At 42.5% G+C, this 23,296-nt stretch overlaps 2 pseudogenes; both read left to right on the forward strand.

Moving 5' to 3' along the window:
* The first annotated feature begins 230 nt into the window (after positions 1 to 230).
* Positions 231 to 15,260, forward strand: LOC119512004 (annotated as a pseudogene).
* A 576-nt stretch (positions 15,261 to 15,836) lies between these two features.
* Positions 15,837 to 17,610, forward strand: LOC119512010 (annotated as a pseudogene).
* The last annotated feature ends 5,686 nt before the right edge of the window (positions 17,611 to 23,296 follow it).

A 23,296-nucleotide genomic window follows, 5' to 3' on the forward strand; every position in this document is an offset into this window, starting at 1 on the left:
AAGGCTCATGTCTGAGGATCTGCTTGGTGTTTTCTTTGGTCTTTCAATTGGCAAAGTCCCCTTGGGCTGTGACATCTGGCGAGCCAGCCAGGAGACCAAAGAGACCCCCACTTCTGCAAACAGAACACACGGGAAGGGAGAAACCCTAGGGGGCACACAGGGTTGGCCTGGGACTTCGATGTGGGGAGGAGTAGCTACCCTCCTGGATGAATGGGGCCCACTGAGGAAATATGGAGGTGAGTGCACCTCCCCAGTGGGACCGCTAGATACCCTGCAGTAGGCTGCAGGAGACTTGGGAATTCAGAAAGAGAAAAAAGGCTGCCAGATTGTGGCTGCAGTGGGCTGGCCATTGTTAGAGGCTCTACACGCCACTACTGAGGAAGCTTTAGCAGTAAAGGCAGCCGTATGCTGCCTGGAGGATGAAATGAAACTGGAGAGAGATATGAGGCTGGCACAAGCTGAGTTAAATGATACTTTGAATGAAAGATTGAAGCAAATAGATGAGAATTTGGCCACACTTGTGTGCCATTATGCTAGGGTGAAAGGGAGCAAGCTGCATAAAGTGCAAGTTAGATGCATGTTAACTTCACCCAACTGGTACCCCAAGGTGTGGGATCCCATGGATTTCTCCTCAGAGGAAGAGTCCCAGTCAGACTGGGAAGTGGAGGAAGAGCCTAAGCTCATCTGTCTTCCAGTCCGATGCAGAGTTAAATCAGAGCAGCCTGCAGGTTCTCTTGAGGGAGAGGAGGGTAAAGCAGAGCTGGTGTCTGGTAAGCAGGAAGTGCTTGTCTCATCACGGGACTTCTCTCCAGCAGAGCTAAGGGATATTGGGAATCAGTATAAACAAAAGCCTGGTGAGCCACTGGAGAACTGGTTGCTATGTGTATGGGACAGTGGGGCAGATAACACTCTGCTCACCAGAAGGAAGGTGAGTAAGTTAGATACTATTTCTAATCACCCCACCCCACACCAGCAGTTGTACTTACTTGCAACCAGCATGGAAACTCATTTGCTTCTTCTGTGGCTAATCACACAATGCAAAATAGTGTGGCCACAGGAGGGGGACTTATCCCACACCCCACTGCAGTGAAATAGTATAGAGGAGCTTCAGAATATATTGCAGGGATTAGGCATGAATCAGTCTATTTATGCAAAGGAGTTTGTGGGGCTAGATGAAGTAACTTTTACTCAAGGGTTATGTGGAACGATTTTACACATGGCCCATAATCAATGGTATGGAAACTTAATGCTGCTCCTTAAGCCTCTAATAGGAAAACCTTGCTGAAGTGGCCCAAGAAATAGCAGAGCTGGGGGAAGAGGAGCATCTGCAAAAAAACAAAGCCAGAGTTAGAGCAACTGGGTATGTTCTCAGAGGCATGATGGGCCAAACAGAGTGTCACATAAACAAATGTGGGCAGATCTCATAGCAGCCAACACGGAAATATAAGAGATTGATAGACAGTCAAATGCTGTGCTAGTTAAATTTTGGAGTAAATTGCCTAAAGAACAAAGGTTCATTAAGCAGGAAATTAAAACTTCAGAAAAAAAGGCTGCTTCAGGTTACCAGGTGCATGGTACATGAACAGAGCCCTCCACCCTGCTGGCAGAGGAGGTTTGGGGAGCCCCATTTCCCCTAGATTAGGGATGGGGCCAAGATCCCCAAATAAGAGTAATTTATGGGGGCAATGGGGATCAAAGACCACACATTGAGTTAACTATTTTTTGGTCTCCCACTAAAGAACATAGAGTTTTAGCCCTGGTGGACACAGGAGTAGAATGCACACTGATATATGGGAGGAAGCCATGAAGGGAGGCCCCACCCTAAGCATTGCTGGTTATGGGGGCCAAGAGGTTAAAGCATCTCAAAAACGGGTTTTAATGAAAAGTGGCTGGCTACCTCCCCAAGTCTACATAGCCTATGTATCTCCTATTCCAGAGTATATATTGGGGATTGATACTCTGCCGAATATCACCCTGCAAACCACAATAGGGGAATTCTGCCTCCGGTGTCGAGTGGTAAACGCAGTCCTGAGAGGACATGCCAAATGGTCACCAGTGAAAGTGCGCTCCCCTGGGTGAACAGTTGCCATCTGCCAGTACGAACTGCCTGGGGGCCATCAGGAAATTACTGCCACCATAAAAGAATTAAAGAAAGTAATCATTAGCGTTCCCACTCATAGTCCATCTAATAGTCTGGTTTGGCCAGTAAAACAACCTGATGGTACTTGGAGAATGTCTACTGATTTTAGGGAATTAAACAAAGTAACTCCTCCTATGTTTGCAGCTGTGTCAAATATCACCTCATTGTTACAAGATACCAGCACAAAATTTGGTCTGTTTCATTTTGTATTAGATCTTGCTAACGCCTTTTTTAGCATTCCTTTGGACTCTGTCAGTCAACCTGTGTTTGCCTTCAAGTGGGAAGGACAACAGTAGACTTTTACAGTGTTGCCACAAGGGTATATCCACAGTCCTACCATTTGTCATGGCCTAGTGGCCCGAGATTTAACAAAACGGGCACCTCTAGATATTGTTACTATGTTCCATTATATTGATGATATAATGCTAACTAGCAATTTTCTTCCAGACCTAGAAGAGGCCACTAAAATAGTGAGAGTCAAGGATGGGTGGTCAATTGAGACAAATTGCAAGGACCTGGGTGCTCTATCAAATTTTTGGGTGTTATTTGGTCAGGTAAGACAAGAACTATTCCTTCTGCTATTATTGATAAGGTGCAGAGTTACCCTACCCCATGTACCCCTGTTCTAGTTTGCTAATGCTGCCAGAATGCAAAACACCAGAGATGGATTGGCTTTTATAAAGGGGGTTTATTTGGTTACACAGTTACAGTCTTAAGGCCATAAAGTGTCCAAGGTAACACATCAGCAATGGGGTACCTTCACTGGAGGATGGCCAATGGCATCCAGAAAACCTCTGTTAGCTGGGAAGGCACATGGTGGCATCTGCTCCAAAGTACTGGTTCCAAAATGGCTTTCCCCCAGGATGTTCCTCTCTAGGCTGCAGCTCCTCAAAAATGTCACTCTCAGTTGCTCTTGGGGTATTTGTCCTCTCTTAGCTTCTCCAGAGCAAGAGTCTGCTTTCAATGGCCGTCTTCAAACTGTCTCTCATCTGCAGCTGATGTCCCTCTTGGCTGTAGCAAGCTCACTCCTTCTGTCTGAGCTTATATACTGCTCCAGTAATCAAGGCCCACACTGAAAGGGTGGGGCCACACCTCCATGGAAATTATCTCATCAGAGTTATCACCTACAGTTGGGTGGGTCACATCTCCATGGAAATACTCAAAGGATTCCAATCTAATCAGCACTAAAACATCTGCCCCACAAGATTGTATCAAAGTACATGGCTTTTTCTGGGGGACATAATACCTTCAAACTGGCACAACCCCCAAGAAGTTAATGGCTTATTTAGGATCATTGGGTTATTGGCAGCTTTTCATATCTCATGTGGCACAAATTCTTAAACCATTGTATTTGTTAGTCTGAAAGGGAAAAAAGTGAGAGTGGGACATTCCCCAGCAGGCTGCTTTTGAAAGGTCAAAACGTGCTGTGGCACAAGCACAGGCTTTAAGAGGGGGGAACCCTGACGTGCCTCATGAATTGGATGTGGCCAGTACCAACACTGGTTTTGGGTGGGGTTTGTAGCAAACGCAACAGGCTAAACATATACCCATTGGGTTTTGGTCACAATTATGGAAAGGAGCAGAACTCCAATATAGCCCATTAAAGAAGCAACTGTGTGCTGCCTATAATGTCCTGTTAAAAGTAGAAGGGCTAACTCAAAAGTGCCCTATAATTCTATGAATGGCAATATCCATACAGGGGTGGATCCATGACACTATAAGCAAGCCCCATTCAGGAAGTGCTCAGCTGAGCACATTGACAAAATGGAAGGCTTACTTCTTGCAGTGCTGCATTTTCAACAACAGCTCTTTAAGTGCAGAAATGCATGAAATTCTAGGGCCTGTTTCCTATACAGAAGAACAGTTTGTCCTGCTACCCGCTGGCCTTCCTGAGGTAGCTCCTCCTCCGATGCCCACCCTTGATGGACAAGGGACTATACCTGACTCAACTTGGTATACCAATGGTCAACACATGGACAACCAGCTACCTGGATGGCGGTAGCTGTCCAGCCTAGCACTGACACCATCTGGTGGGAGATGGGAACCCTGCAAAGCAGCCAATGGGCTGAACTGTGAGCCGTATGGACAGTAATTGTCCATGAACCAGAGCATGCTCTAACTCTTTGCACAGATAATTGGGCTGTTTACTGAGGCCTAACAGTATGGAAGGCTACATGGAAGCAAGAACAATGGACAGTGGTCCGCCATCTCCTATGGGGGAAGGAGATATGGGAAGACATCTGGACTGCTTGCCAAAAGTGTCAGGTAACCGTTTTCCATGTATCAGCCCACAGTGCTAATTCCCTGCCACATAATGTAGAAGTAGGTGCCTTGGCAAAAATCTGCAGCTTGATGCCAACAACTCATGAAGCGGCTGAATGGTTGCACCAAAAGACTGGGCACCAGGGATATCAGACCCTATGGAAGCTGGCACAGCAGTTCCAACTGCCCATCACCCGACAGGAGCTGAAAGAAGTGGTAGGTGCCTGTTCTTCCTGCTCTCTGCAGCAACCCAGAATGCTCCCCCACCAGCTTGAGCACAGCAGCTAGAACCAGATCCCCATTACCTGGTGGCAAGTAGATTACACTGGGCCACTCCCTCTGTCCAAGGGCTTGTGGTGTGACTTCATAGCCGTGGACATGGCCACGAGACCTTTGTTGGCTATTCCTGTAGGGAAAGCCAACCAATGGGCCACCATACATAGTCTAGAGAAATTAAGTGCCTTCTTTTGGGGTCCCCACACAAGTTGACAGTGACCAAGGAACCCCATTTACTGACAGCTAACCCAAATTTTGGCCCTCGAATATGATGTTCTATGGACTTTTCACCTGCCTTATAAACCACACAGCAGCCGGATTAATAGAGAGAATGAATGGCCTTTTGAAGGAGCATCTAAAGGATGACAAAAGCTCCTTACAACAATGGACTAGGTGACTGTACCCAGTTCTAATCAACAACAACTCAACTAGAACAGTGGCCCCTGTCCCTGTGGATATGGTAACTGCTGGGCCCACGTAGGCCTTAAGAATTCAAATAAAAGGCTGGCTGTCTTCGAGCCACAGCAGGGCAGTGACAATAATTTACACTTGCCTGTGCCACAAACACTAGAAACTGTGGAAAATAAGGTCGAGTGGTCCTGGTCTTAGCCTATGCAGACTTATTGGCTGGGTGTCCTAAGCCCATGGGTGGTGCGGGATGGGGTTGCCCAGAACTTGAATATTTGACTGCAGTTTATTTAAAAAAAGCCTAAAGTGGTATATATTGTTAACCCTAAAGTGGTACATATTGTTAACCCTGGGCCCCCCCATACCCCAGGGGACTATAGTATTACTCTGTGGACACTCATTATGCCTAAGTTAACTTTGGCTGTGGCCCCTGAAGGCTTTGCACAACCCCAAGGGGAAAACGTGTGGTATTTCAAACCCCCCCCATAATGCCCCACTACCTGGAGCATCATTGTCTACTGATGGCAGTGTAGCTTGTGTATTGTTAGATCATCAAGATTTGCCTCTTATTGTACCCCATAAACATCTCTCTTTTTGCCTATAGTACTGTAGGAAATACATTTCTATAGTGGGCCTCTGCTGTAACCTCAACCCACAACAGGTCTCACTGCTGGGTATGCACTGAGTTGCCATCATCTGGTGCCACCGGCCTTCCTTGGACCATCGCTCCTGCCAACCAAACAACCTGGGATGCCATGCTAGTGTGGCAGGATAGCCGCCGACAACAAATGTGAGGAAACTTCTTCAACTTCTCGGCCTTGCCAGACTTCTTACCTTCAAAGACTGAATCTTACAGGCATATATATTCTTTAGTCTGTGAACAGGTAAATAAGTCATGGCCTATATTTGGATATTCAGTAGATGATGGTTTAGGATGGCTCACGGCTGAAGCTGTGACCCTAAATAAGGCAGCTCCCATCTGTATGGGACATGCCAATAGATATAGAGACATGGGGTGGTTGCCTCAGAACTTTGTAGCATAACCATCCACTTGCAGAAAGGTAGTCTTTTCCAGTGGCAAAATGTCAGTATTAGCCATGGAGCTTCCCCATCCCCTAAGGGATGGTTGTGGACTTGCGGGCAAAATGGCTGGCCCTATCTGCCCTATGACTGGACTGGACGATGCACATGGGGGCAACACTATGTGCCAGCTACTCTTTATGATACTCTGCCACACAAACCCAGTAACTGGGAAATGGTAAAAACCAGATATAGAATCAAGCGAACTGGCTGGTGGTTTTATTCCTCAGCTTTCTTAGCCCCGGGTGGCGCTGCTATAGTAACTGAAAAACATGTAGCTGCTTTAGCTAATACTGCACAAGCACTGAATGAGTCTAAGCTAGCTATATCACTGCTTAATGATGAAATCTCACAGCTTAGAAAAGTAGTCTTGTAAAATAGAATGGCTTTAGACATTTTAACGGCCACTCAAGGTGGAACCTGTGCTCTAATCAACATTCAATGTTGTGTATATATACCTGATAATTCACAGAATGTAACACAGGCTCTAAATCACATGCAAAATAATATACAAAGTATTGATCAGTTGTCTGATGATCCTTTATCTAGACGGTGGAACGCACTGACTTGGCCCTGGCATAATTTACTAATAAGCCTGTTATCTCTCTGTACTGGAATATTAGTGTTGTGTTGTTTGGTATATTGTTGTTGTGGATTATGGGTGCAATGCCTGTCCTATGGTCAATGCAGATCACTGCGCAGGGGTGGAATGTAACAGCTGCTAGCTTAACTTGGGGGTGGTGGTGAGAAACTTGGTGCTCAGCAGCCTGTGTGACCTAGGCCAGTTAATGTTTAATCTACAGCCTCTGCATCCTGAAAAGAATGGGCAGCTGGACTATGTATGTATAGAAACCAGACTTCATGCATCTATAGCTTACCTCCTTTCTGAGCCCCCTTAGATATTATCAATCTTATTGAAATCTACAAAAAAACAACCTATATCACAAGAATGTCTTTGTCTAGAAAGCCCTTAAAACCGGCTTGACCAGTTAACTTGATTGCATGGTCAACTTCCTTGCTGAATGCTGTACCCACCTGGTGAAGAGAAAAGCCATTTGATTTTTGCTGATTTCTGCCTCCCTGTAAGCACACCCTGAATAAAGCTCATGTCTCAGAATCTGCTTAGTGTTTTCTTTGGTCTTCCGACTGGCAAAGCCCCCTCGGGCTGCGACAATCACTGTAAAACTGTGAAGTTGACCTTAATACTCCCTGATGAACTGCAAGACAGGAAATCTAATGTAGTGGACCTTTGTCATTTTTTTGGTTTCCCATCATCAATACATCTTTCACATGTTTACAGAATTGCATATGCTTCACAGAATTAACTGTAAGACTAAATACATCCAAGAGCCCCTTATCACCCTGATTTCCTAATCAGCAAATTGGGACTACATGACAGAGACCCTGGGAAATCCATTATGTTGGTGGCACAGACAGTCCTGATGGAAACATCCAAGGGCAGCAGTGCCTGCCACGGCATCCACTGTCTAGCTCTACCAGCGTCACATATGCCACAAGGTCCAGAGGTCAGTGATAGCTTCAGCAGGGACCTCACAGGGCTGGTTACAGGACGTGGTCTTGGCTACTGCCCAGCAATCCCCAATCCCTACCCCTTTCTGATCCTGGTTGTCCAGCCAGGATGTGAGATGCCCCAACTCTTCCAGATAAATCCCTTTTCTGCTTAAATCATCCAACGTTCATTTCTGTACTCATAACCAAGAACCCTGCCAAGTCCAATTGAGCTCCACTGCTCAGCAGAATGACTGCCTCTCTAAATACTCTGGGATTAGTTATATTATCCATGTGTAAAAATGACCTTTTTTGACTATATGTTTAAAGTCCCTCTGGACCTATAATTCTTTAACTCCATTAAGGCAGTTTCAGGGAGGAATGTAAATATTATGTTAACCCATTATCTGTGTGTCTCGTTCATCCATCCACAAATGTATATCTGTGCCTTCTAGATGGATATGTCAGAATCCACAATTTGTCCAGTTTTTATTTAAAAACTCTGGTCAGTAGAGGGGTTCTGGATTTTTAGTCATGTAGATGATGCTAGAACCAACACTGAGAATGGTAAAGGCTACATTACTTATATCACATAAACCTCTGTATGAGTCACTAAAGGGAGGCAAAGGAGATGTCCTTTGGACCCAATGTGATGATGATCTGTAGAGCTCTTCAGTAAAGTGCCCTCGTGAGAGTTAAATATGCTTAGTGTGTCTCTTTATTATTCATGGCTGTCACATTAAACAGATGAAGTCATTCTTGTCCAAGAAAGAAAGGCACTGGCAATTCAGTCACATAGTTGCCAAGATAGTTTTTTAAAGCAGTTATGTGAAAGGAAAATTTTAAAAAAGCCAAATTACACAGGGCTGGTTACCTGCCATCAAGCCAGCTATGGTTATCTTGTTTCTGTGGTCTTTGTGCTAACAAAAGGCTCATGTACTTGGGCACTTATCGGAAAAAGGCACCAATTTTCTTTTCACTTACACATAAGATATCTTTTCCAAATGAGATTTAAATAGGAGATTAGCATGAAATCCTTGGCCTTTCTTCTACTTCTATAATCTAGAAGCCATTCAGAGGGTCCGATAAGAACAGTTTCTTTGGCATTTGACATTGATAGGGCACTTTGAAGAGTTATTATGAAGACCAAATTGTTCTCCAAGTTTCATAGGGAATGCATTGCATTCTCAGTACTGAATTCAAAGGAGCTTTAAGACACAGAATCCATACATTTTATACAGTGTATTTTCCCAAACTTTTTTGGTGTGTAGAGAAAAATATTATTCACTTTAAAAACACAATCCGTCAGTTTCTTTTCTTTTTTGCTCTGAAACCAAGTTAGGAAAGCTTTTGTGAAATAGGAAATGCTGCTCTTTTATTACTCTTGGTAAACTTCCTTAATTAAGATTCTCATCCCCACATTCTAAAGAATAATACACCCAGATTTGCATAATAATCAGTGGCCATTTTAGTTGAATTCAAGGAATGCCATGTTCATTTTATTTAGCAAGTCTTTGCTTCTTATAGCCTGGCCTACATTAATCTACAGCCATGGACTAGCTATAGTGATAGAAAGAATAACCTTTACTTTTAGGATTTAAAGTCTTTTAATGTCTTGAACTCAAGCCATAAATACTCCTGGGAAGAAGAGCCTGGCAACTGCTGCAGCTTGCCCCTGGGATTGTAGAGGCAGCAGAACAGAGCGCCAGAGGTCAGGCAAAGAGGAGGGGTGATGATTAGGCTACCTGCAGTTTCCTGTCCCTCTCACAGTCAGTGCCCAAAGGCTTTTCTGGTCTTTTGTCTGCCTGAGTGAATTTAACAAAGATCAAAGATATAAATGGGTAGGAAGGAACTATGTAAGGTTGACTTTTCTTTATTATTTTTCTTGAAACTTAGGGTACAGAAAACGCATTACTCAAAGGCACTGATACCAATTAACAGCAGAGAGTTCTCTGCCTGAAGTGCTCAAATGACCAATTCCTAAGATGCCAGGGTTTCAAAGAGTGAAAGAATTTACTGCTGTGTGGAAAGCAGGAGATCAGATGGTCTAGCAACCTAAAAATCTGTCACCTTGAACTGCAATAACTCTGATGGTTTTATAGTATCAAAAGATGGGCAGGTTTTAGGATAATGAGTATAGTGGCTTGAGATCAACAAAGTTAGAGATGATCTAATTATTGAGCATGCACAGACTGATTACATGCTTAGCCACAGAATGTTTGTTAGAATATAGCAGCCTTAATGTGATGATGGGCGTGCCAGTTTGAATGTATTATGTCCCCCCAAATGCCATTATCTTTGATGTAATCTTGTGTGGGCAGACTTATCAGTGTCGATTAGATTGTAATTCTTTGAGTGTTTCCATGGAGATGTGCTTCACCCAACTGTGGGTGATGACTTTGGTTGGATAATCTCCATGGAGGTGTTGCCCCGCCCATTCAGGGTAGGTCTGAATTAAATTACTGGAGCACTATATAAGCTCAGACAGAAGGAGCAAGCTTGCTACAACCAAGAGGGACACTTTGTAGAATGCACAGAAGCTACAGATGAGAGACATTTTGAAGATGGCCGTTGAAAACAGACTCTTGCTCCAGAGAAGCTAAGAGAGAACAAATGCCCCAAGAGCAACTGAGAGTGATATTTTGAAGAGGAGCTGCAGCCTAGAGAGGAACATCCTGGGAGAAACCTATTTTGAAACCAGAACTTGGAGCAGATGCCAGCCACATGCCTTCCCAGCTAACAGAGGTTTTCCAGACACCATTGGCCATCCTCCAGTGAAGGTACCCATTTGTTGATGACTTACCTTGGACACTTTATGCCTTAAGACTGTAACTGTGTAACCAAATAAACTCCCTTTATAAAAGCTGATCCATTTCTGGTGTTTTGCATTCCAGCAGCATTAGCAAACTAGAACAATGGGCATGATTTTTAGTATTATAATGAGGTATAGGTTAAAGTTTAAGCTACTGTGCGTGTCAGGCAGGCCAATTTTGGTTAATCTAGCTTCATCTAGTAAAATAGTTTAGGAATCAAAATGGGTTAGTTCTGGGCTGAAAAGCTCTTTCATTGATAAACTTTAGGGCCTGCCTTTTGTGATTGTAAACTCTAAGTTGAAAAACAGGATAAGAGGGTACAAGTGGGGTCAGTCACAAGGTTATTTTACAGCCACAAAATAAATATTTTATAGCAATACAATCATTATCAAAGATTGAGGCAGCTGAATTACAGTTCAATAATTTCATATACTTCCTCTGGCTATTCCAATATTTAGAATGATTCAATAATCATAATTATTTGTTAATTCTCAATTTCTTTCTTATAGCAAGAATCAAAACTTGAACATAAAAAATAAAAAATAATTTTAGGCATAGAAGACTGATTTCTCAACCAAGCAGGAAACTATGGAATTATTAGATCCTCAACTATTTGAGTCAATAACTCTTTCACTAAATTTACCATTCACCTAGAGAGAAGCAGCACCGACCTTCCTATGATTCTATAGTAATAAAGATATATCTTTCACACATGCTGCAGCCCATTGCTCTTAAGTTGTGTGCTCTTTGCGTTTTCTCATGTTTCTCTATTATGTTGAATGTCTAACCAATCATCTCTTCACAATAAAAGTGGATCATTGTAAGATGGGTGGCCAGTTTAGTCTATCTGTGGATATGGAAAATACCTGATTTTTTGTTATGGCTCTAGTTTTTGACTCTAGAATCATCTTCAGCAACAATCATTTGCTGGATATGAGGCTTCAAACTGCAACAAAAAGAAACGTGGGTTCTGGATCAAACAGACAGGTTTGAATCCCAGTCTCACATGAATTAACTTCTCGGTCTCTTCCATTTTTCTGTATAATGATGTAGTAGGCAGCTTCTAAGATGCCCTCAATGATGGCCTCCTGGTATTCATGCCCTTGTGTAATCCCCTCCCCTTGTGGGTTTTTTGGACCTAATACCTTGCTTCTAATGAATAAAATGTGGCAAAAGTGATAGGGTGTCACTTCCAAGATTAGGTTACATAAGGACTGTAACTTCCATGTGGGCTTTCTCTCCTCTCTCTCTCTCTCTCTCTTTCTCTCTCTCAGCCCTCTGGGGGAGGGCATCTACCTTGTTGGGAGTAGCTTTATGGAGAAGCTTATATGGCAGTCAACTGATGTCCCCAGTCAATAGCCAGTGAGGACCTGAACCTGCCGACAGCCTCATGAGATGAAAATGGCAATTTACCCTAAGTGTGGAGTGGATCCTCCCTTAGTTCAGCCATGACATGACTGTGGCAATGGCCAACACCTGAGTGCAGCCTTGTGAGAGACCCTGAAGCAGAAGACCCACATTCCTGACCTTCAGGAACCATGGTTAAATAAGTGTGTCTTTGTTTAAGCTGCTAAATTTGGAGGTTTCTGTTGTGCAGCAATAGGTAACTAATACAAATGGGAATAACACCTCTGTTGCACAGTTGTTGTAAGGTTTAGAGATGGTGTATACCTCATGTTTGTTACATAGCTTCCCCTCGTTAAATGGTAGTTCTATTACCATGTGCCTCCTCTATGTGGGGATCTGCTCTCTGAATCATTTATAATGCATTTAGAGGAGAAATAGGTTCCCTTCAGCCCTACATTATCCCTGAATTAAAGTTAACTTGAAAAGAATGGAATTATGTTGTATAAATGCTGGTGGAATAGCAGACTGGCAGATTTTTTTAAAGTATAGACTTGATGAAGGTGATAAAGGAAGAAAACAGAATAAGACAACAAGATGATATGGAAAACAGAAGTGTCCAATATAGACTAGGGTTTAATGTATTAAGGATAAGAGCCTGTGTTGAATAGAGATGGGGTGGGGAAAGTGACCCCAGGGAGGCACTGAGAGGGGAAGATAGATGGTATCAGGGGGGAATCCACAATTTGGCATTTGTGTGCTGTCTGACTGACCAGATTAATTGCATGGATCTCCTTCTTCATTCCCCCTTTCTTCCCATGTCATCTAACATCCTTCTTGCCTCCTGTCTTTGGTTAGTGACAATATTCTTCAAAACTTGGTGTGAATTTCTCCATAGCCCCTGGTTTTGCTGATCCAACACAATAGGCAATGGTGTGTGCAGATGAACTCTTGGTTCCTGTCCCTATTCTGGTTTCTTTCAATACTCTGTGACACTTTCCAATTTCAGACTCTGATTCAGACACTGCTATAGAGCAACAATTCTGATTTGGCCTAGTCCTGTTTGTTCTTCGTCTCCTGTGAATTCCAGATCCTGATCCCGATCCTTTCAGCATCTCAGAAAAAAATGATGCCTCATCAAATAATCCATCAACTATAGCTTCATTTCTCAGTAGCATTCCAATTAGTTGGTATGACAGCATTGTTCTGAAAGGCTGCAAGAAACCTCAGACTCTTGAAGATGTCTGGGATGTGGATGAAGGGATTAAAACCAAGACACTAGTCAGCAAGTTTGAAAAATGTATGGCAGGAGAGCTGCCGAAGTCCAGGTGGGCCCTCCAGAGGCGCTGAAAGAACTCCCAACAGAATTCTGAAGACAGGCTGCATGACTGGAACAAGAACCAAAGTCAGAGCCAAGATGCACTGGTCCTGGAAGAAGCTAAAAAGAAAAATAAATAAATAAATAAATAAATAAATAAACAAATAAATAAATAAAGTAAAATAAAAATAAAAAAAGAAGTCTGGGACCACAAAATATTTTCCCAGGTCCTGGTTAGTCAAAACCCTCTTCAAAACTTTCTGATATTCTTCTAAAATCATTCCTAACAAAGCTAGTACATGATATCTTCATGTTTCTGAATCCTCAGCTGCTGAAGTTACTAATATCTTTCGCAAGTGACTGTGACATGTATGTGTGGCCTGGATATCTCTATTCAGTTCTCTTCTATGCTGCGGCTCTCATCCAATCTGCTTGCTGTCAGTAGCATTTTCAGTTACGCTTCATGCTGGGCATGAACATACAGACAGTTATCATGGCTTCTGTATAAAGGAAGGCACTGACCCTAAGCAACTCAGCCAGAAGGCAGTACACCATTGGACAAACAGTGAGACTGACATCTGTGGATGCCCAGAAGCTCACAGATACTAACAGCTTCATCCACTTGCTGTGGTCACTGTTCTATAAATTATCTTATCCATCTACTTCCTATGGAAAGAATTGGGACCCTCAATCTTTGCAGGAGTTGGAGTGATGGTGCTCCTAATCCCACTTAATAAGATACTAGCTACCAAAAATAGAGCTATCCAGGTAAAAACAACATCAAACATGAAGGATAAAGACAAACATTTAAAGGTCATGAACGAGATTCTCAGTGGGATCAAGATCCTAAAATATTCTGCCTGGGAACCTTCATACAGAGGTCAAGTCCACTTTCTCTTAAGAAAGAGCTTAAGAACCTGCTAAACTTTGCTTGGCTGCAGTCTGTGATCTCATTCCTCTTAGACTTAACTCCAGTTCTGGTGTCTGTGATTACATTTTCAGTTTATGTCCTAGTGGATTGCAACAATATTTTGAATGCAGAAAAGGCTTTCACTCCCATCGCCCTCTTCAATATCCTTTGCTTTCCTATGGGCATGCTTCCCATGGTAATCTCTATTGTGCCCCAGGCCAGCGTTTCTACAGAACAGCTAGAGAAGCACTTAGTAGGGGATGAAATGGACTCATCTGCCATTCAACATGACTCCAATTTTGACAAATCCATTCAGTCTTCTGAGGTCTCCTTTACCTGGGACCAGGATTTGGAAGTCACAATCAAAGATGTGTCCCTGGACATAATGCCGGGCCAATTGGTGGCTGTAGTGGGCACTGTGAGCTCTGGGAAATCCTCCTTGATGTCAGCAATGCTGGGAGAAATGGAAAATGTCCACAGGCATATCACCATCAAGGGCACTATTGCATATGTCCCACAGAAGTCCTGGATCCAGAAATGGTACCAAGGACAACATTCTTTTTGGATCAAAGTTGCATGAAAAAAGGTACTGGCAAGTTCTGAAGGCCTGTGTCCTCCTCCAAGACTTGGACCTACTGCCTGGAAGAGACCTGGCTGAGATTTGGAGAGAAGGGTATAAATCTCAGTGGGGATCAGAAGCAGCAGATCAGCCTGGCCAGAGCTACCTATCAAAATTCAGACCCCTATATCCTGATGACCCCTGTCAGCCATGCATGTTGACATAGAAAAATGTATTTTCAAAAGGTCTTGAGGCCCAGTGGCCCATTGAAAGGCAAGACTCAACTCTTTAGTCACACATAGTTTTCACTTTCTTCCCCAGCTGGATAAGATTGTAGTTCTAGGCTAGCACCACTTGGAAAAGGGATTCAACAGTGCTCTGCTGGCTAAGAGAGGAATGTTTGCTAAGAATCTGAAGACATTCATAAAACAGACTGGTCCTGAAGGGGAGTCCGCAGTGAATGATGGCAGTGAAGAAGATAATGCCCAGTGTGGAGGAAGTTCCTGATGATGTGGCCTTCTTGAACATGAAAATATCAATATAGTCTTCACTGAGCACTAGGTCATGGTTATAGGTCCAGTAACCGGCATCTGAAGTTGCTGAAAAACTCCTTGAAAGCTCAAAATGTAGGTCATTCTTGACCAAAAGGGGGATGTGAAAGGAAATGAAATAAGCTTCAGTGGCAGAGAGATTCCAAAAGGAGCCGAGAGGTCACTCTGGTGGGCACTCTTACGCACACTTTAGACAACCCTTTTTAGGTTCTAAAGAATTGGGGTAGCTGGTGGTGGATACCTGAAAGTATCAAACTACAACCCAGAACCCATGAATCTCGAAGATAATTGTATAAAAATGTAGCTTATGAGGGGTGACAATGGGATTGGGAAAGCCATAAGGACCACACTCCACTTTGTCTAGTTTATGGATGGATGAGTAGAAAAATAGGGGAAGGAAACAAACAGACAAAGGTACCCAGTGTTCTTTTTTACTTCAATTGCTCTTTTTCACTTTAATTATTATTCTTGTTATTTTTGTGTGTGTGCTAATGAAGGTGTCAGGGATTGATTTAGGTGATGAATGTACAACTATGTAATGGTACTGTGAACAATCGAATGTACGATTTGTTTTGTATGACTGCGTGGTATGTGAATATATCTCAATAAAATGAAGATTTAAAAAAAAAAAAGTAGGGCAAAAACTGCAAGAGGAGGAAGAACTAGTTAGCGAAAGAACAAAAACTAATTAAGAAGGAATTCATAGCAACTGGAAAGGTGATGTTCTCCATCTATCTGAAGTTCCAACAAACAACAGGATGGTGTTCTATATTCTTCATCATCTTTGCCCATGTGATGAATTCTGTGTTTTTTATTAGATCCAACCTCTGGCTCAGTGCTTGGACCAATGACTCTAAAACTTTCAATGGCGCCAACAATACAGCTTCTCAGAGGCATATGAGAGTCAGGGTCTATGGAGCACTGGGACTAGCACAAGGCTTATCTGTGCTCATAGCAAATCTGTGCTCTGCCCATGGTACCATCCACGCAGCATATACCCTGCCCAGAAAACTGCCAACAATACCCTTCCAGCACCCATGAGTTTTTTTGACACAACACCCATAGGACAGAATGCGAACAGATTTGCTGGTGATACTTCCACAGTAGATGAAACCCACTCTGTGTCCTTGTGCAGCTAGATTCTGAGCTTTCTGGGGATAATTGGCACCCTTATCATGATCAGCATGGCCACCTGTCTTCACCATCATCATTCCTCTGTTCATCATTTATGTGTCTATTCAGATATTTTATGTGGCTCCTTCCTGCCAGCTGAGATGTCTGGACTCTGTCACCAGATGCCCAATCTCCTCTCACTTCAGTGAGACTCTATCAGGTTTGCCTGTTATTCATGCCTTTAAGCACCAGTAGCAATTTCTAAAACACAATGAGGTGGGGATTGACACCAACCAGAAGTTTCTTTTCCCCAATTGTATGCAACAGGTGGCTTGCAAGTCACCTGGAGCTGGTTGGGAACTTGATCGTCTTCTCTTCATCCTTGATGATAGTTATTTATAGAGATACCCTAAGTGGGGACACTGTGGATTTTGTTCTGCCCAATGCACTAAATATCACACAAACTCCGAATTGGTTGGTGAGGATGACATCAGAAATAGAGACCAATATTGTGGCTGTTGAATGAATAACTGCATAAACTTGGGGAATAAGGCACCCAAGGTGACTGATAAGAGGCTTCCAGCAGTTTGGCCTAGCCAAGGGGAGATCCGATAAGCAACTACCAAGTGCAGAACCAGCCTGAGATGGATCTGGTACTGAAAGGGATGACTGTGATAATAGGAACATGGAGAAGATTAGTGTGGTGGTCAGGACAGGAGCTGGGAAGTTATTTCTTACCAACTGCCTCTTCAGGATTCTAGAGGCTACAGGAGACCAGATCACCATTGATGCAGTAGATAGTGCATCCAATGGGCTCTACGACTTTCAAGAGAGACTGACCATCATCCCCCAGGACCTATCCTGTTCTGTGGAAGCTTAGGAAGAACCTAGACCCTTTCAACAACTACTCAGGGAGGAGATTTGAAAGGCCTTGGAGCTGGCTCACCTAAAATTCTTCATGGCAGGCCTGCAACTTGTCCCATGAAGTGGTGACAACCTCAGCATCAGACAGAGATGGCTATTGTGCCTGGGCAGGGCTCTGCTTTGGAAATCCAGGATTCTGTTCATGGATGAGGCCATTGCTGCAATGGATCTATAGACAGATCGCCTCATTCAGATGACCATGAAGAATGAGTTCTCCCACTGCACAGTCATCACCATTGCCCATAGGCTGAACACCATCATGGACAGTGACAAGGTAATGGTCCTCAACAGTGGGAAGACTGTAGAGTATGGAAGCTCTGAAGAACTGCTGAAAAATCCAGGCCCTTTTTATTTTATGACCAAGGAAGCTGGCGATGAAAATGTGAATAGCACAACACTCTAGTAGTAGGCCCCAAGGGTTAGAGAAAGACTATAATGGTTATTTCTTACTTTTTTTTTTTTTTTGTCATTAGAGTTGGTGTATTTTATATCATGCAGGAAGTAAATAGTGGAGTTACAAATCAAAAATTATTGACTTCTATTTGTATTCCATTGTGGTCAGAGAATGTGCTTTGAATATATTCCATCGTTTTTGGGGTTTTTTTTTGTAATTTATTTAGGCTTGTTTTATGTCCCAGCATATGGTCTATTCTGGAGAAAGATCTGTGATCACTACAGAAAAATGTGTGTCCTGGTGATTTGGGATGTAAGGTTCTATATATGTCTGTTAAAATTCTCTATATTTCTCTCTCCTTTCTGTGTTTCTCTGTCAGTAGGGCTCCCTTCAGTATCTAAAGTAGGGCAGGTCTTTTATTAGCAAAATCTCTCAGCATTTGTTTGTCTGTGAAACATTTAAGCTCTCCCTCAAATTTGAAGGAGAGTTTTGCTGGATAAAGTATTCTTGGTTGGAAATTTTTCTCTCTCAGAATTTTAAATATGTCATGCCACTGCCTTCTCACCTCCATGGTGTCTGCTGAGTAGTCACTACTTAGTCTTATGTTGTTTCCTTTGTATGTGGTGAATTGCTTTTCTCTTGCTGTTTTCAGAACTTGCTCCTTCTCTTCAGTATTTGTGAGTCTGATCAGAATATGTCTTGGAGTGGGTTTATTTGGATTTATTCTATTTGGAGTTTGCTGGGCATTTATGCTTTGTGTATTTATATTGTGTAGAAGGTCTGGGAAGTTTTCCCCAACAATTTCTTTGAATACTCTTTCTAGACCTTTACCCTTTTCTTCCCCTTCAGGGACACCAGTGGGTCTTAAATTTGGACATTTTATTTTATCTATCATATCCCTGAGATCCATTTCGATTTTTTCGATTTGTTTCTCCATTCTTTCTTTTGTTCTTTCATTTTCTGTTCTGTGGTCCTCTAGGACACTGAGTTGTTGTTCAACTTCCTCTAATCTTGTATTATGAGTATCCAGAGTCTTTTTAATTTGGCCAACAGTTTCTTTTATTTCCATAAGATCTTCTATTTTTTTATTTACTTTTGCAATTTCTTCTTTATGCTCTTCTAGGTTCTTCTTTATATCCTGTGCCATGCTCTTCTTCATGTCCTTTATATCCTGTGCCATGCTCTCATTCTTTGATTGTAGTCCTTTGATTAATTGCACCAAGTACTGTGTCTCTTCTGATATTTTGATTTGGGTGTTTGAGATTGGGTTCTCCATATCGTCTGGTTTTATCATGTGCTTTAAGATTTTCTGTTGCTTTTGGCCTCTTGGCATTTGCTTTGCTTGATAGGGTTCTTTCAAGTTGTAAAAAATACAACTTGTGGAGCATGTGTCTGGGTGGTTAGAGAGGCAGGGCAGCTTTAATAATCAAACCTCCCAGGTGTTCCCAGAGATTCGAGGCTGTTGCAAGAGTTTAAGTCTTCATTTCAGTTTTGCCCCAGATTTTCTCTGCTGCTGACCCACAAGTCCCCGGCATTGATGTAGCGACCCTGGGTTTTCCAAGCAGGCTCCCCTTTTCAGCCATGATCTTCCAGGACCTCTGCTGTGGGAAGGCTGTGCTACATCACAAGTGCCCGCCATCCCTCAAGGGAAGCCCAGGGATGCTGGGCCGTGCAGGGGTGCTCCCATCCTGATGCAAAGATGGCTGAATGGGTCATCTCAACCCCCCCCCCCCTTTTCACACAGCTCTGCCTTCCCAGCTCTGGGACAACTAGCTGTGTATGCACCCAAGGCCACTGTCCGTGGCCGATATTGTGGCGTGTGCGCGGTGCCGTGGGATACACTCCCCATCACACTGGGTTTCCTGGCGTGGCTCTGGACTGTGGGTACAGCCCCGAGCAGGAGTGTTTCCAGCCCACTGAGGAGCCGGCTGCAAGCAGCATAGTTTCTTTCTCCTTTTGGCTCTCCTCTATGCTCCCCCGTGTCTAGGGGATCAGCAGCATTCTGTCCTCCACGCCAGACACTGAAAGGTTGGGACAGCCCGCTCCTGCCGTGCTTCACTGCGCGGTTCTCACTGTCGTAACTGCAGCCGCTCCTGGGTTTGGTTTTTTTTTTGAAAAAGAACTAGTCCATCTCCAAATGCCAACCCCCAGTTTCCCTACAACACAGCACAGCCACGGGACTTTCAGCTGGCTTACTCACTCGTTTCAGAATGCAGACTCCTGGTTTCACCAAGTGCATGGTCCCTGTGGTTTTAGCAGACCTTGTCCAGCTGGTTCATCGCTGAAACTGGTGTTCTGGGTCACTTTCTGGTTTTTATCTAGTATTTTTCACAGAAGTGTTTTTCCCTGTTTCACCTAGCCGCCATCTTAGGTTCTCCCTGTGCTTTACTTTTGTAAATCTCGTCTTTTATTTTTATTTTTTCTGAAATATATCACACATACAAAAATGTATATAAAATGTACATTTTAAAGAACATTTTATTGAACATCCACATACCCACTACCCAGGTTAAGAAAATGAATATTACCAGGCACATTAGAAACCCCGATTGTCCACTTTGATCATATCTCCTTACTATCCAACTCTCCCAGAGGTAACCACTATCTTGAATTTTGTGATAAATTCCCTTGCTTTCATTAAACAATGTGTACCTTTTTTTTAACATATAAATGGACTCACAGTAAAAAAAAAAAAAAAAAAAAAAGAAAAAGAAAAGAAAGAATAAGAGCCTAAAAGTCCATTAATTGACTCAACCACTTCAGGGCACAGCCATTTCAAACCTTTAATGCAGCACTTGAAAATATTACTGATAAAGGGTTAATCATGTTTTATGTGGGTAATAAAAAATAAATTTACAAATTTACAAAAGGGAAACTGAAAAAATTTTAATATTAAAAACATACTAAAAGAGTGGAAAAAGCTCCCCAGAAAGGTAGTGTAATGTCAGGAAAAGGGTCCCTGAATTCAAAATTAGAAGCTTTGGTTCCAGGATTCACTTTGCTTTAATTCTTTAAAAAAACATGTATTGAGAGCCTACTATATGTCAAGCCCTTTTCTAATTCTATAGTTGCTGAGATATAATTGTGGGCATATTATTGGGATGTGAAAAAATACATATTTAATTACAATGATATAAATATCATGAGGAAAAGAACAGGTTGTAATTAGGAAATGACAAGGGGACCTATGCCGAATTGGAGGGTTTAAGAAAAACTTCTCTGAGGAAGTGACATTTAAATGGAAGGATGTGCATGAGGTAGCCAGGCAACTGGGTGACAAAGAGCAGGGGAGGAATATTTCAGTAGAGAAGCAGCATGGGCAAAGGCTTTGAAACAGAAACAAGCTTGAGAGTTCCTTGGGAGTAGAAAATGATGGGCAAAAAGGAGAGTGGAGGTGCAGAGGTCAAGGGCCCGATCACACAAGGCCTTGCAGGTGTAGTGGCATTGGTGGATTTTCAGTGCAATAATGAGACTATCTTTTTTTTTTTTTTTGGCCTTCATAATTTATTTTTTATTATTATTATTTTTTTAAATCATCATTTTATTGAGATATATTCACATACCACGCAGTCATACAAAACAAATTGTACTTTCGATTGTTTACAGTACCATTACATAGTTGTACATTCATCACCTAAATCAATCCCTGACACCTTCATTAGCACACACACAAAAATAACAAGAATAATAATTAGAGTGAAAAAGAGCAATTGAAGTAAAAAAGAACACTGGGTACCTTTGTCTGTCTGTTTCCCTCCCCTACTTTTCTACACATCCATCCATAAACTAGACAAAGTGGTGTTTGGTCCTTATGGCTTTCCCAATCCCATTGTCACCCCTCATAAGCTACATTTTTATACAACTGTCTTCGAGATTCATGGGTTCTGGGTTGTAGTTTGATAGTTTCAGGTATCCACCACCAGCTACCCCAATTCTTTAGAACCTAAAAAGGGTTGTCTAAAGTGTGCATAAGAGTGCCCACCAGAGTGACCTCTCGGCTCCTTTTGGAATCTCTCTGCCACTGAAGCTTATTTCATTTCCTTTCACATCCCCCTTTTGGTCAAGAAGATGTTCTCCGTCCCACGGTGCCAGGTCTACATTCCTCCCTGGGAGTCATATTCCACGTTGCCAGGGAGATTCACTTCCCTGGGTGTCTGATCCCACGTAGGGGGGAGGGCAGTGATTTCACCTTTCAAGTTGGCTTAGCCAGAGAGAGAGGGCCACATCTGAGCAACAAAGAGGCATTCAGGAGGAGACTCTTAGGCACAAATACAGGGAGGCCTAGCCTCTCCTTTGCAGCAACCGTCTTCCCAAGGGTAAAACTTATGGTAGAGGGCTCAACCCATCAAACCACCAGTCCCCTATGTCTGTGGTCATGTTAGCAACCATGGAGGTGGGGTAGGCGAATACCCCTGCATTCTCCACAGGCTCCTCAAGGGGGCACTACATCTTTTTTTTTTTTTTTTTCCCCCTTGTTTGTCTTTTTTCTTTTTTTTTTTTTTTTTTTTTTTTTTAACTTTCCCTTCTTTTTTCAAATCACCTGTATGAAAAAAAAAGTTAAAAAGAAAACAAACATACAATAAAAGAGCATTTCAAAGAGACCATAGCAAGGGAGTAAGAAAAAGACAACTAACCTAAGATAACTGCTTAACTTCCAACATGTTCCTACTTTACCCCAAGAAAGTTACATAATATAGCAACATTTCAGTGAACTTGTTCCTACTACAACCATCAGAAATTAACAGACCATAGTCATTTCTGGGCATCCCCAGAACGTTAAATAGCTTATCTGTTCTTCCTGGATTATTGTTCCCCCTTCCTTAATTGCTCTCTACTGCTAGTTCCCCTACATTCTACATTATAAACCATTTGTTTTACATTTTTCAAAGTTCACATTAGTGGTAGCATATAATATTTCTCTTTTTGTGCCTGGCTTATTTCGCTCAGCATTATGTCTTCAAGGTTCATCCATGTTGTCATATGTTTCACCAGATCGTTCCTTCTTACTGCCGCGTAGTATTCCATCGTGTGTATATACCACATTTTATTTATCCACTCATCTGTTGAAGGACATTTGGGTTGTTTCCATCTCTTGGCAATTGTGAATAATGCTGCTATGAACATTGGCGTGCAGATATCTGTTCGTGTCACTGCTTTCCGATCTTCCGGGTATATACCGAGGAGTGCAATCGCTGGATCGAATGGTAGCTCTATATCTAGTTTTCTAAGGAACTGCCAGACTGACTTCCAGAGTGGCTGAACCATTATACAGTCCCACCAACAATGAATAAGAGTTCCAATTTCTCCACATCCCCTCCAGCATTTGTAGTTTCCTGTTTGTTTAATGGCAGCCATTCTAACCGGTGTTAGATGGTATCTCATTGTGGTCTTAATTTGCATCTCTCTAATAGCTAGTGAAGCTGAACATTTTTTCATGTGTTTCTTGGTCATTTGTATTTCCTCTTCAGAGAACTGTCTTTTCATATCTTTTGCCCATTTTATAATTGGGCTGTCTGTACTATTGTCATTGAGTTGTAGGATTTCTTTGTATATGCAAGATATCAGTCTTTTGTCAGATACATGGTTTCCAAAAATTTTTTCCCATTGAGTTGGCTGCCTCTTTACCTTTTTGAGAAATTCCTTTGAGGTGCAGAAACTTCTAAGCTTGAGGAGTTCCCATTTATCTATTTTCTCT

Source organism: Choloepus didactylus, chromosome 2 (genome assembly GCF_015220235.1).
Source record: "Choloepus didactylus isolate mChoDid1 chromosome 2, mChoDid1.pri, whole genome shotgun sequence".
Lineage (NCBI taxonomy): Eukaryota > Metazoa > Chordata > Mammalia > Pilosa > Megalonychidae > Choloepus > Choloepus didactylus.